At 31.9% G+C, this 16,242-nt stretch overlaps 1 protein-coding gene across 1 annotated transcript in view; it reads left to right on the forward strand.

Annotated features, from left to right (window-relative positions):
- Positions 1–16,242, forward strand: part of LOC145303470 (metabotropic glutamate receptor 8-like) — a 179,619-nt gene that overhangs the window by 115,444 nt on the left and 47,933 nt on the right. The gene's annotated exons all lie outside the window — the stretch shown is intronic.

Genomic DNA, 16,242 nt, shown 5'->3' on the forward strand with positions numbered 1-16,242 from the left:
TTGTTGTTGTTTTTTCACTAAAAGCCTTTGTAAAAACAAACAATTTTTTGTTAAAATTCAGCAAATGTTTAAAGGTCACTATAAAATAAATATTCCTAAATTTAAAAGAAAAATATTTGTTTACTTTTAAAATCGTAAATGTTAATATGTTTTTATAATAAGGTTTTCTTAATTGTTCTCACGCAAAAGTGCCATGACACAAATTTTTTTCTACTATTTCTCTCTATCTAATATAATAGGCGCTTAAGCTTTACGAGAACGTTATAGTCTGGCTCTTAAATTTCTCTTGTTTATGGATTTTTAAATTTTTGTCCCGATTTTTCTCGTTATATACTGAATATTTGTTAATGAAACAGATATAACTTCTGTTCCTTATTTCATTGTAAACACTTTTCTTTTTTAGAGAATTTAATCATTTTGCATTTGAAGAAGATTATTTAAAAGTTTTTGTTTTGAAAATTTAAGATTTTTATATTGTTACGCCTTACATATAAAATGCGATGGTTGTTTAGTGGCAGTAGTAGGAGAAAAACAGATGAGAAAGAATAAGATACACATATATAGAGAGAAATAGAATGAAAAAATCTATAGTGTAATAAAACTTGATTTTAGTAGTGCTCTGTAGTCTCCTTAATTTTATTTAGTACTTTCAGTGGCGCTATGGAAGCCTTCCGACATTTATTTTTGCACTGATTACTTTAAAAAATAATTTCCCTTCTGGTAGAGGTGGAAGTAAAACTTTGTTTTATTAGTGCTCTGGGAGCCTCTTTACTTATATTTATTGTTTCCAGTTTCGCTCTGGAAATCACTTGACTTTTACTTTGTTCACTTTCCATTTATAAATATGTATTGTTTTATTATATTTTGCTTGAAAGTAGTAGATGAACTTGGTTTTAAACAAATGAGAAAATAGTGCTCGATTTCCCAGATGTAGCAGGTGCGTTCAACAATGCAATAGGCCTGTTGGAACATGATAGATGATCCAAATGTACTAATATTCTAAATACAACTGTTATGTGTTATGATATAATGTTACTTATATATATATATATATATATATATATATATATATATATATATATATATATATATATATATATATAGTAAGTTATAAAATGTATATGGCGATTAAGCTACACTGAATATTCCGCGTTTCATCCACTCTAGGATTCTTCAGGCTTATGCGCCTATATATATATATATATATATATATATATATATATATATATATATATATATATATATATATATATATATATATATGAGAGAGAGAGAGCTGGAAGATAGTAGAAAATAGAGATAAAAAAAAAGAAATAGAAGTAAAACAGAGAGAGGAAGAGACAGAGGAGTAGATTTTATTCTGTTTTTTTGTTTTAGTTTTTAATGTATTAAATCAGATTTCGGTATTTTTTATTGCAAATAACTTTACTTTTTCATCCAATTAGAATAGTAAAACAGAAAATAATTTAAACTTGCTACAGGTATACAAAAGCATGCTCATTTTTTTTAATTTAAATTTAAAAATGAAGTAAAATATGCTCTTACAAAACAAAATGAGATTCAAGTTGGAAAAGCATTTCTTTGCAAAGCATGAAAATGATTAAGCAACGTTTTTTCATAAACCTTCAAAATTACGGCATACGATTTAATTTTAAATTGATCGATTTCCAAAGTGCACTTTTATAAACTTTACAAAGTAATGTATAAATGTATAAACATTCGATTTAAATTGGACCTAAATATTACCTTGGATTTATTTTATGTTATGTACACTTTGTTGCACTTTAAAACTTTTAGTTAAAAATGATACCTCTATATCATTCATTGCTAAATAATAGAGAAATTTAATTTTTAAAATGCCATAAAATGTACATAACATGAAATATATTCAATGAAACTTTTAGATTCAAGATAAATTACATTTTTATACCTTACTTTGTAAAGTCTACTTTGAAAATTGAAAAATTTCAAATTAAATCTTGTACTTTTATTTTTTTTTTTTTAATCTATAAAAAAATGTTTCTGAATTTTTGAGATGAGGATTAGTTATTCGTATTATTTGCATTCGTCGGACTATTGTTCTCATCTTAAGTGTGATTTTCACAATGTTTCGGTGTATCTTGTCAAACTAGGGAATCTGTGCGTAAATTTCGAACGAAACCCTTTATTTACTTCACGGGAATAGCACTTGTCCCGTCAGCCATGACTGGATAAAGGTTCTAAGAAATTTGCAATTGTATTTTTTGGTCGTCCACACTCAGAATTGAACCTTCAACCTTCATGTGAATATCACTTTTACGATTGATTTTTCCAAATACTCTACCCACTTGCGCCACAGGTCCTTGCTTAATCATTTTAATGCCTTCTAGGAAATTCTTTTCGAACTAGTAGTAAATGTTTTCCAAACATTTTTTACGTTGTCATTCGTAATTATATTAATACTGACTAGCGGGATGTGTCCGGTTTTTCTCGGTTGTAAAGTACGCTTGAAAATGATATTTTAATTTGCCTAGATTTCGTATATATTATTATAGAGTCGTACTTTCAAAAGTAAAAAAAAAATACTTAGGTGCCATCAGCTAGAATCGAAGGCAAATCTGTAGCATTCAAACGTAGTGGCGTTACCATTGTGCCAACGTGACACGCATTTGAACAAGTAAAAAATTATAAATTAAAAATAAACTAAGATAAATGTACAAAATGTAGAAAAAAAAAATTGTTCCATGTTGACCCATAAAAGAACGGCCCGTAAGAAATCCACTCATTTGAGGCCCCTAGCGCCGCTCTGCCACTTTTAGTTTCGGAGGAGATAGCGTTTGAAAATATGGAGACAGGCAGACGGACAGACATATAGCCTTTTATGTATTAGATTTACTCGTCAAATACTGATTAAATTAGTGTGCTGCATCTTCGGTGATTAAGTATCAGTACATGCATGAAGAGCGATGTACAAACAGGCGACGGAACAGTGACGCAGAGCATTCAAAATTGGACAGCGAGCATTCAATCATATTCAGACTCTGTGTTTTCTCGCATTTTTACTCAGTACTATGACTTATGCCTGTGTATGTGGTATATAAGAGTTGACATCCTTTTAAAATTATTGAATGAATTTGCGTTAGACTGGCTAACCTGCAATCGGGTGTTTTTGTAGGAAGTCCTTCCCATATTAAGAATGGCTTTCTAAATAACGAAGTTAATTTAGCATAGGCACCGCCAAAACTGGGGGGGGGCAAGTACTTTTTGACGGACCGTCTTTTTAAAAATCTACTAAAAATCAGGTAATTATCCAATCAATACGAAATTTTCAGCGATTATTAAGAGAAGAATGAACTTTATAACAGTGTACTTATTTTTCATAAACAATATTTATACATATATATATATATATATTTGTTTACAACCCCCCCTTGTTTTGAGGGGGTTCCAAATATGCTTAAAATAATCATCTGAAACTGAACAAAACATATTGTGTTGTTGTAAGGGACGGGATTATAGATTTAAAAAAAAAACTTGTTTGCATACTTTATTTTGATGTCTGAATATCAGAACTTCGATTGTGTTTAATTATCCCGCTTTTGAGTTTTGAAGTGTGAAATTCGGTGAATATGTTAAGTAAAATAATTAATTTAAGTTAAGCAAAACAAAAAAAAAATTTTAATATTTATACGAAAAAAGCCATTTTAAAATCTTTGATAAATAAATTAACAATTTCTTTTTAGCGAGCCGAATAATGCATGACCATTATTAAACAAGGAAGAATCGATACAAGAAAAATTCGATAAATATTGTGCCCTTTGTGTTAAAAATATCATAATTTTTTCGATCCAGTTTGGAAACGTTTGCCGCCTTTCGACTACGGTGGACCAAACGCGCTGAAATAATTTTTTTTATTCCGCTTTAAATTGCCCCCTCCCCATTTTGAAGAGCCTGGCCCCCACACACATACACATTAAAAACCAAACTCATACAAATGGTCACCTATCTGGTACTGGCCAGCCTCGGCGTTAATAATACATTGAAATTTTCGTCACTGAAAAATAATTGGGGGGGCTTTTTGGTCTTCCGTAGTTTGCTTTTTATCAAGTACAAATGTAAACAGAGTAATCAAATCGACTCGAAGTAACTGGTTGCCTATATGAATAAGTGGAATTATTTGAAATCCAGGTACTTATATCTTAATATTTTTGCATATTCTCATAGAAAATCACCCTAAATCTTAGTTAGACAAGAAATAAACAAATTAATTCTTTCAAAAACCTTTTTTTTTAACTATTTATATACGCTTTTTGTGTGTGTGTGTGTGTGTGTGTGTGTGTGTGTGTGTGTGTGTGTGTGTGTGTGTGTGTGTGTGTGTGTGTGTGTGTGTGTGTGTGCAAAACAAAAAACGCCAATTGTTAACGTTTGGGGAATTTTAAACATTTAAAATTTAATTAAAAATAGTAGAAAAAGTTTTACATTATTCTGCTTTCGATATGAAAAAATTCAGGGTTTTATCTTTCTGGAAAAAAAAGTTAGACAGAAATAATGGATTTTAATAAATGTAATTTCGTTTTAAAAAACAACAACAACTTGATTTTTCGGCCATTTTTGGCGGTGCCTAAATTAGTCTCAGCAGACTTCAAACATTATCTGATGCGTGGAGAATGAGGTCTGTTTCTTTATAAAAAAAAATAACTAGTGAACTGATACACCTGTATACAACAGAACTCGGACAGCAAGAGAAAAGACGAGCATGCAGCCATCCCAACTCATGTAATACTTCATCGCTGTTTCAATCCGGCCATAAATCGCAGACGTCAGAGTACGAAAATATAACAGACAAAAAAAAAAAGAATTACTCGATGAACTTGAAGAAATCTAATAAAGAAAGCATTATATTTTATGCCTGTTCTTTGTTACTGACAATCTGATTAGATAGCAACAATCTGATTTTTTTTTTTTTTACTATTATGTTTAAATGCGTCATTGTTTCTTTTTCGGAAGTTCGATCGAGCTACACTATTTACGTATTTTCATTGCTAAATGCGTAGATTCGATGGATGAACCGTTTTTCAAACTAGCGGGTCCCGAGCACAGACTCTGATCGGTAAAATCGAAGGACCAAGTGAACTCATGCTTTTACCATTAAACTCCATATAAATATTTTAACCGATGTTTTAGCCAGTTGTAAATAATTGAATGTAACATCTATGAATACCGTCAGATTCAATATTGGCAATGCTGGGTCGAAAGAGTGAATCTATTAAGAACTTTTCCAGATGAAAGTAGATGTTTACGTTAGAGTTAAAATACCTCCGACCTCTTGTGTGGATAACTGTATTAAGAAAACCTTGTAGAGCCGGAAAACAAAAAAACATGAAAGTTAACGAAACGAACGCATATTTTTTTGTAAACAATTTTCAGGAACTGACTTAAGTGTCTAGCAAAACAAATTAGCATATGTAAGTTTTCATTTGAAAACTATAATGGTAAATAGAATGGGAAGAAATTCACTTTATTTTATGTATAAGATGAATTTAGGTAAGTGTATGAGGGGCTCGATTTGTCAATCTGCACTCCACGCTCACGTTTGAAATTATTGTTGTTGTTGTTGTTGATGATGATGATGATGATGATGATGATGATGATGATGATTCTGCTGCGCTGCTACTGCTGCTGCTGCTACTGCTGCTGCTGCTGCTGCTGTTGACAATCCCACAAAATCCAAAGTCGATATCACAGAACTTTGAATAATTTATTTCTGGAAATTACACTTCTCAAAAACAAATTAGGCAAAAACCCATTCAAAAGTGTGGGGATGTCTATGGTCATCCTTGTCACTGTACCTAAGATTTGTTTATCATTTTTTTCGTAGCTAGAATCTTCAATCACCATAATACCACATTAATTCCAGAGGTCGTCCTACTTAAAATTCCCAAATTTTCAAAAAATAAATATGTATGTAAATAAATCGTTTTTATTAAAACATAATTTCATTAGCATGGAGCAAGGAAAAAATAAAAATGAAAACATATGTTTTAATAACTAAATAAAGTTGGAGCAAAAAATGCAACTAATTGACTCATTTATAACATTATAAATACTTTTTACAATTCAACTTATCTGGTGCAATAAACAAGCCTCTACCTGACTTATCCACCAAATTCCAGTTACTTTTTCCAACAGTCTCTGCTTCTAACGCTGTTCAAAGATAATGCTGAATAAGACGTGCAATAAGTATCAATAACATTGACTCACTCCTGCCTTGGCACCATTTGGATAATCATGACTGGAAATTGGTGTATAGGTCGGGCATAGATAGTAGTTTATTTGGACTAAATGTAGTTAGATTTCAGAAAGGCTTGTGTATTTTATTAAATTTATTTTCGACAAGACATCCGTTTTTTTTCAATACACATAGTAAATAAACATCTACGATTCACCATTTATTTTTTAAATATTTTCAATGATATGTTAGTGAAAAATGTTTTATAAGTTGATTTCTTTTTGTATATACATAAAAATTCAGACTTCGTATTTAGCAATCCTCTGATTGTATGGAGAAACTGTTGTTATGTTTTAAAATTAAAACCAACTTTGTTTAATAGCTAAATAAAATTTGAACAAAAATGCCATTAATGAACTTAAAAAAACGAGTTTAACTACACAACAAAATTATATACATTTTATACATATATATATATATATATATATATATATATATATATATATATATATATATATATAGAGAGAGAGAGAGAGAGAGAGAGAGAGAGAGAGAGAGAGAGAGAGAGTGGAGATAAAGAAAGAGAGAGAGATGAATATGTTGTAATTCCTGTAGTTTCTAAAGTTTACAGAAAAGAGAACCAATAATTTGTCCCCATTTGTTCATACCATACCAGTACCTTAGGCGGTTGTGGAGCAGTAGCTAGGTATGTCACTTGCCATCTTTATACAGTTTTTCCTGCTTTATAGCTAATACGAAGAAACATATCTGAAATGTCGTGAAAAAAACTACGTTATCATTTGTATGATAGAGTAAACAACAATAATGAATGTATTTACGTATTGTTTTTATTGGCGAAAGCATGTTAGAAATTATGTATTAAACAAAATTAATCACTTTGAACTGATGCCGAATATCTTCTCTGGCTACTTTTCCGGGCATTATCAAAAAGATAACGCAATTTAAGATCAAAGTGTTTATATAACTTTTATTTATCTCACAATAACATAAAATTATATAAATACAGCAATCTCTCCAAATTTCCAGAAGTCTGTCGTTCTTTCGATAACATTTGAAAATCACTTTGCATTATCGCAACAGTCGTTTACTAATACATTCATGCTAAAAATAATTGTTGGTTTTCTCTAGAAATTGGATGGCAATTCTCTGCACACTTTCATTCGTCGTCTAGATGCTGCCTTGCCTCTCCGGCTCCCTGACTCTACTCTTGATAACAATTATGCGTGTTACAAACTAAGGCCGGTAATACCATTTTTTAAGAGAAAAAGATTATTAGATTTCTGACATTTTCAGTTACCTTGGATTATTATTATTATTATTATTATTATTATTATTATTATTATTATTATTATTATTATTATTGTTGTTGTTATTGTTATTATTATTATTGTTATTATTGTTGTTGTTATTGTTGTGGTTATTGTTGTTGTTGTTGTTGTTATTATTATTATTGTTGTTATTGTTGTTGTTATTGTTATTGTTGTTGTTATTGTTATTATTATTATTGTTGTTGTTATTGTTGTTGTTATTGTTGTTGTTGTTGTTGTTATTGTTATTGTTGTTGTTGTTGTTATTATTATTATTATTATTATTATTGTTGCTGTTATTGTTGTTGTTATTATTATTATTATTATTATTATTATTATTATTATTATTATTATTATTATTATTATTATTTACTCACAAGCAGTAGTAACACAGTCCATCATCAAAGATTTATCTTTGAGAACAACTTGTGGTGAACTCTAGAATTTGAGTGACAACAAGTCTCCCAGATTTCCAGTATTCTCCACTTCTTTCGATAACTTTTGCAGAAGGATTTGCGTTATCGAAACAGCCGCTTACCATTGATTCCTCATTGGAAGCGACCATTGGTCTTCATTGGAATTTGGATGGCAATAAGCCTCCCCAAGGTCCCAATCCTTTTTTTAATCCTCCAGCGGAGGCGGAGGTTTGATTAGTTCTCTCTCTCTCTCTCTCTCTCTCTCTCTCTCTCTCTCTCTCTCTTCAATCTTTCCAGCCTCCTTGACCCTCACTTATTTGGTGTGGCGCCTATTTATAGAGACACACGAAAAAGGGGGCAGGAGGCAGAGGCGCAGAGGGGTTAATTTACAATTATACAGTTTCAGTATTCATGATTCCGTGTGATGTTTCTTTTTGTTTTACATCTGTAGCAGTTTCTGTATCTCCAGTTTGTGCCTGTAGCTCATGTGTGTTAGTCTCCTCATTCAAGGGTTTTCCTTGATATTCAAGCCGTTTTCATTATTGTTATTCGTTGTCTCTTATTAGCAATCCTTCTGATTCCAATAACTCCCATTGTCTTTTCAAAGTTTTTCGGTATTGTTCCTAGCGCTCCTACTATTATTACCGTTATTTTAACTTTCTTCATCTTCCAGATTCCTTTGAGCTCTCTGGATAGTTCCATATAATTGTTCCGCTTCTCTGTCTCGTTGATCTCTACTTTGGGGTCTGGCGAAATCTACAATCTGGAAGGGCTTTCCCTTCTTGTTAACAATAATGACATCTGGTCTTCTTGCTTGGATGAGTTTATCTGTTTGTATATTTATGTCCCATAGAATGTTTTACTTTCATTTTCAAGTAATTATTGCTACCAGTTTGTGGTTATACTAGTTGTCTGCATGTTCAAGATGCAGTTATACTAGTTGTCTGCATGTTCAAGATGCAGTTATACTAGTTGTCTGCATGTTCAAGATGCAGTTATACTAGTTGTCTGCATGTTCAAGATGCAGTTATACTAGTTGTCTGCATGTTCAAGATGCAGTTATACTAGTTGTCTGCATGTTCAAGATGCAGTTATACTAGTTGTCTGCATGTTCAAGATGCAGTTATACTAGTTGTCTGCATGTTCAAGATGCAGTCTTTTGCATACTTCCAATGTACTGCCTTCCCCATTTGATTGTGTCTATTTTTATATTTTTGGGGGCTAGTTTGCCGCATATTATTATTATTATTATTATTATTATTATTATTATTATTATTATTATTGTTGTTGTTGTTGTTGTTGTTGTCGTCGTCGTCGTCGTCGTCGTCGTCGTCATCGTCGTCCTCATGAGCATCATTTTTTTGTGCAAGTAAAGGAAAGGGGGGTTAGCAGAAAAAATGTTAGCGACAAAACCTACCACAGATCAAACATATCTGATTTGTTCATATAATTTATTAATATCACTAACGGACAATATGGCGTCCTAATGATTGTTTTTCTTATAAAGCGAAAATGTTTCGTTCATGAAACACATTTACAATTCAGTTAAATGATTTTCGTGATTAATTTTGATAATTAGTTTCTTTCATTTGGTTTTCATAATTGCCTTATGCAAATTTTCTTTCTTTTTTTCGTCAGCAAACAAAATGGTTGCCAACGATATTAATCTGAGAGAAGGAATTATTTGACATTGATTAAACGTCTTTGTTTTTGTAGTAAAACATATTTACGGTAGACAGTTTTGCATGCGGCAGTATGACTGTATGCATCTATTTTTCTATTTGCATGGTGTTTTTCCTGCTGTTTTGAATTGTCACGTGTATACATTTGTATTATTTAATTGTTAATTGCTTACATACGTAATCAAATCTCATACATTTGTACTTGCGCCAAGCTATCAACGAGTTTTCGTTTCTTTTCTTTTTATTAATGCAATTGCGACCGTAGCAAAATTGTATATTAATTTATGTGTACTTTCTTGTTTGCAACGATGGTGACTAACGAAATTTATAATCTTGAACGATTGCCCTTTCTCTTCTAATTCCCAATCTTCGAGTATAATATGAAAAACAGTAAACCTAGCAATCTACTTTTACTGCCGAGAAATTATAAACAAACTTACAGTCAATTTACGAATTTTATTTTTTTTATATCTATGTGTGTGTATTTATTTTTGTGGTCAAACCCATGAACAATAAAACTCAAACTTTTCTTTTAAGAGTTCTTCTATCTTTACTGCTGAGCTCCGTGATGAAACATGAAATGACAACATCATAACCAATTAAGACCTCTGCTCTTTCTTCTTTTATGAAACCACAGAACAACACTTTATATTTTTAAAATATAAATTTATTTCAGTTGTCTCAAATGCTCTTCACAGAGTCTGCATATCGTCTACATGCTTATTCCTATCAACCTCGCTTCCTCGTGACTAAACTCCAACTCTCGTATGTTCACTCTCGTGATGAAACTCCAACACTCGACTGACTAAACTTCCCGACCTCCTGATCTTAGTTTCGGCGACGTAACCGATTAAAGGACACGTCTCCTTAACGTGACCTCCTCAGTCATGGACGCCTGTTCAAGGTTATTTTGTTTATATTTAACTAAAGTAATTTATGTAAGCATCTTCAGCTAAAACCCATTGCTATACTTTATTCTATAAACAATAAATAGCTCCCAATATAAACTATTTGAAGAATATCATTGAATAGATAGATAAATGGATAGCTAGACAGATATATAGATAATAATTAATTAACTTTTAACAATGTTATTGTCTAACACTTTGGGGTAATGTTTCAAAATAATTGAAAGCTTCCTCAAGTGATAATCATAAACTATGAGTCACTTAGATTTAATTTTCGGTAAGATCCTATTTAAAATTCTTTTATTAATTGCTCCTATGTCTAAGTGTATCTTTAATATAAATATTGGGCACTTCGGAGTATAAACTTATATGTTATTATGATTTTAAACATATTTTCAAAACTGAGAAATTAATATCGTAGATATTGTTTATATTTGCAATTATATAAGTTTTCTCAGTTCATGCATAATTAATTTATTATAAATATTGTAACTCATGGCCTGGTTATGTAAGTTGCCATCTTTGTTTTAAGGATAAGGCTATTCTTATTTTTATTTTCGTATGGGTTTAAATTATATAGTACAAGTAGAGAGATCCGATCTTTCCGGGATTGAATGAGGATAAACAAGTGTTCCATCCTCCCATACTTTTATTGTTATCGAAATTGTTGTAATCGCCAATTTTTTAATTAAATCGATTGATCGATGGTTCTAGTTAGGGACCCCTGCGCAGTGTGTCAGGAGAGCGTTTTACATGCCTTCCCACAGTGGCATAGTCCACAATACATTGTAGTTTACGAACTAAATCATTTTTCTTATTAAGAATTATTTAATCAAAAAATTTTAGTTTTACGATATCGCTTTTATTAAATTGTTAGGTGCAAGTACAAAATATTTACAGCACACTCCCCTCCCAATGTTGGAAACATTTTTCTTATTTAGAATTATTTAATCAAGAAATTCAAGTTTTATGATATCGCTTTTATTAAATTGTTAGGTGAAATTACAGAACATTTTCAACACACTTCCCTCATAAAATGCAACAAAAGAACTTCCCTCATGCATAAAATAACAAGTGAAGCATGCGTGGTCCCCCGTGAGTCCACAGTGAACGAGGTATAAAAAGAAAATGACAAAGTTCAGCATTTGACCCAAAAGTTCTCAAGGGACGTCAAATCCTGGTAAAAATGAACAAACGGTGCAGTTTTAGGCCTTAACATATGGAAATTTGAGTTTTACACCATGCAAAAAAAAATGACCCCCACCTCATTTAGCACCCAAAAGTTCCCAAGGCCTTAACATGTTTTAATTTGAGTTCAGCACCACGCAAAACTGCTAAATAGATATATACAGAAATTTTTGGGCAAACATGGTAAAATAGTCCCAAAAATGAAGTCTTTTTATTAGCCCTAAAAGAGCCTCTGGGGCACACCCAAGAGTTATTGCCAAGTATAGACAAACAAAATTATATAGAAATCAGTTAGTCACAACTTTTCAGAAAGTTTTATAAAAATTCAAGGCATCAATTTTTTTAATAAGCATAAAAGTGTAAATTTTAGCCATTTTAACCCGAAAGGCACCCCTAGGGAGACAACTGGAGTTTTCCCGGAAAATCCGTTCTGTTAATTTTTTACTCATATCATGTTTAATGTTTGTGCAAAATTTCAAAAAATTCCAAGGTGTAGTTATTGAGAAAAGTGAGGAAAGATGAACGGACAAGGGTGAATTTACAGGTCGACCCTCCTTTTGTCGGGGGACAAATTAGATAAATTACGAGAATTAGATCGATAGATTCATAGCTAGCTAAACAACCAAAACGAACAGAATTAGGCGGATATACTCCGAATTGCACCATTATTTATTTCAATATCTCTTTGCTGTTCTTTTCTTTGGTCCAATCAAATCCCGTTTCATTCATAAATTGTGTGTTTGTTCGCCATTATACTTTTACCTTTCTTGATTAGTTCATTACAACTATTTAGATGCGTCCTCAAATCCATATGAGAATATCTGTCCGTTTCTTTTTCTGTCACGCTTCAATTTAAAAAGTTACATAGGTGTTTGAATAAAAAGGATTGTGACATCTCAAACCTCAGGGATAGTCTCAACGGAAACCGATCAAATTACGTAAATTCCGACCAGGGATTTGCCGTTTCTTTGATTTACGAGTCTTCAAGCAGAAAAGACATATTTATACATATAGAATATAAATGCGAGATTATGCCATTAATTTTACCAATAATGAAACGTTGGTTGGTCTGTCAGGCTTAAGTTTTAAATAGAAATGCTTGAGTTTGCAATATCATTTTCGGTGGTTTGCTAGGCTTAAGTTTTAAATAACATTTCCGTTGGTCTATAACGCTTAAGCTTGAAATAGCATTTCCCTCAATCTATAAAGATTGAGTTTGCAATATCATTTTCAGTAGTTTACTTGGCTTAAGTTTTAAATAACATTTCCCTTCGTCTATAACGCTTAAGCTTGAAATAGCATTTTACTCGGTCCATAAGGCTTAAGTTGCAATATCATTTCCGACAATTTGATAGGTTTAGGTTTTAAATAGCATCTTACTCAGTCTATAAGTTTGAAATAGTATTTTCGCCAGTTTGTCACATTTAAGTTTCATATGACATTTTCATCACTGAACGTGTAGATTGAATAAACGCAACCTAAGAATCTCTGGTGTTCTTCTCTTACTGTTTTCTTCTTTCCACTGGGAATTCAATGATTATGAATAATGAAACTATCCTACGAATACAGTTGTACGCGGTTATCTTTCCTTTGCTTTTCTCTCTTTCTAATCTTTCCAAATTCAATAAATGACCCACTTGTCTCCATCAACGCAGCCAAACCAATTTGCGTCTTTTTTCTGACTCCCCTTTGGGCTATTGTATTACAAGGAGATCATATAAAAGAATTGACATCCGCAACGTAATTCTTCCTATGATTACTTCCGGTATAGGTTGGTGGGGAAAAATCAGAGGGTTAAATCTACCATGGACATGTAGATGAATCCCCGTATTGCTGAGTTTGAATCAAATGAGAAGGTGAACGAGACTTGTATCGTTTGGAATTGCTATATTTAATCAGACGTTTGCCAATGTTAAAATGTCGTCTAATGACTTTGGCATTTTCGTGTGCGAAAAAATCCCACTGAATCACGCGAGAAATTTGAAAGATGAACATTATTCATGTGTCTTCTCTTCAAGTTAAATGATTGAACGACGAGTGTAAATTGAATTTCGCTTAACGAAAATTAACGTGTCAAGATAACCGTTAACAAAAATATTGTCAATCAGAAATTATAGATTTTCCTATGTTCGTATTAGTCGTCCGTGTTTTTCTTTTGTCTTTTTCGCAACTTTTTCCCTATTTTCTTGTTATTTATGTATGTATATTTATCTTAATTCTTATTTGTTTCACTATTGCTATTTTGTTGTGAGGGAACCAATCACCCGAGTGTTAGGCAGAAACGTAAAATTAAAATGTCAGGCTCCTCAAATGCAAGACAAAACAGAACGCGAGAAAATCTTTTCGTGGTAATTATTTGTTTCCTAATAAAGCAGAATTTGACATAAGGAACTACGCCGGGAAAAGCAAACTTTCTTGAGGAGAGCACTTTGCCTGGTACCAAAATAACCATGTTTAGATCTCGTGAGTATTTCCATATTAGGGCGTCTCAGGTAATCGACAATAATATCTACTTTTTAGTCGGAAAAGAATATAGTATGTACGTTATTGATAAGTTTTGATATTGAGGAGTGTTTATATCATCATCTTTTTAAATTTCACTTCTTCCAGAAGTCATTTTTTTCTTTTTGTTTCGGTGTCCAACGTCGAAGATGTTTGCATTTGACGTTCGTGTTACTTGTCTTGATACTATGAACAAATCATAGATTATCTTCATATGCTTTTCACTACAATGATTCGGGCCAGATTTTACCTCTTTTTTAGCTGATTATGTCTTTTAAAAAACGCATTTCAGATTTGTATGATATATAGTAGTTTGCCAATTCGTTTATCAATAATGTCCTATTACCACTTTATAATCTTTAAAATGGAATTTCTTGCTGGCTTTACGAAATTGTGTTCTATGGGTGTTATGTTTCTTTGCAACAAAAATTGCTAGATAATGGTCCATCAACTAATAATTTAATCTCTTTTGCGAACACAAGTTTAGCTGATAACATTCCCGAAATTGTACACGTGTTTAGAGTTATAAGATGTATTCTGAGAATTCATAGTAATAATTCATCTTTAACACTCGCTTAAATGTCTACGAAGTTTCTTCTTGTTCAATTAATAAGGAGATCCCTCGTAGATAGATCTTGGGTAGGACGAAACGGTTCTCACGTGACTAATTTGAACATTTTTTGCAAAAATGTTCAAATTCATTAGCTGTAAATTAATTTCCTTTATCAGATAATTGTATTAGGAATACTAAATCTTGTGAAGATTCCATGCAAAATGTTTATTTGGGGAACCATCTACCACAATGATGATAATATCTAATAAATAGTAAATCGCATTCATTTGCCCTGCATAGTCAACATGTAACTTTGACAAGAATCTGTCTGTTTCCAGCTACGTGTTAATTTTTACTGTTGGTAATTTTCTGCCAATGTACATCTACAAATTCCTACAATCTCGTAACTTTTTTCAAATCACTCCAGGCCAATAAATGTAAATCTTAATGATTCGAGGAATATTACCTATGCAAATCTTTCCTCATTTTCCTTTGGTGACGCCGATATCACTATTCACTCAGCATATAACAAAATACCATTCATAAGAAAAAATGTGTCCGTTTTCTTTAGACAACTCATGACTTTTTGTCTGTAATATATTTATCAAATTTGGCTTTAAATTTATATTTCAAATTTTGCAGGAAATTGCTTTACTGTAAAGTGCGTTTTTTCTATTTATGTACTTAATGCAGCAATTGCGACACTTCCCCTCTATCCTCTGCAAATCAGTAAAAGTTCTATTCAAGTAATGATGACTCTTCTTACGTCTAGTACTCTCGTGTACTCATCTCAACGCGGCTTCATGCCGTAATGTTCGTGTCTCACAAATTTAATTGTGCTGGAAAGAATCACAAAAATAATGAATGGCGGAAATACTTTCTGTAATTTGCCAAAGCCATTACTTCTGTCATTCATTTCTCCCAGCATTTACAACCTCTATGAATAATATCCTTTCTTGGTAATCATGCGTATAGGGTTCAGATAAATTACATACTGTTGTCTGCGATAGGTGCATATAATGATGTTCCCCAAAGCTCAACGCTCAATCCTATTCTGTTTCTACTCTATGTCAATGACACGCTAGATTATTCGTGGAAACGTGTTTCTACTTATCGATGACGTAAATGTGGTGGTCAATTTCAAGTCTAGTCTTCAACGTTTCTGAGGATGTTGTATTTAATACAACTAATACTTTAACATCCATAAATGTTACCGCATTGGAGTGGATTCTCTTCTGACTCGGCTCTTACATTCGGTTGTGATCTCATTAATAAGATTAACGAGAGAGATTTTATTCTTCTGATCGATTAGTCTTTCAAGTCATCTAAACATACAAACATAGCAAACAACTATTTTTCTCATTCGACTTCCTTTCGATAAACTCACTTTTGAACTATGTATGTCTCCATTTTCAGATTGTTGATGGAATATAGTGTCAATATCCATCAGGATGATA

The sequence above is a fragment of the Euprymna scolopes genome, chromosome 1 (assembly GCF_053919585.1).
Source record: "Euprymna scolopes isolate OS-2025 chromosome 1, ASM5391958v1, whole genome shotgun sequence".
Taxonomy (NCBI): Eukaryota; Metazoa; Mollusca; class Cephalopoda; order Sepiida; family Sepiolidae; genus Euprymna; species Euprymna scolopes.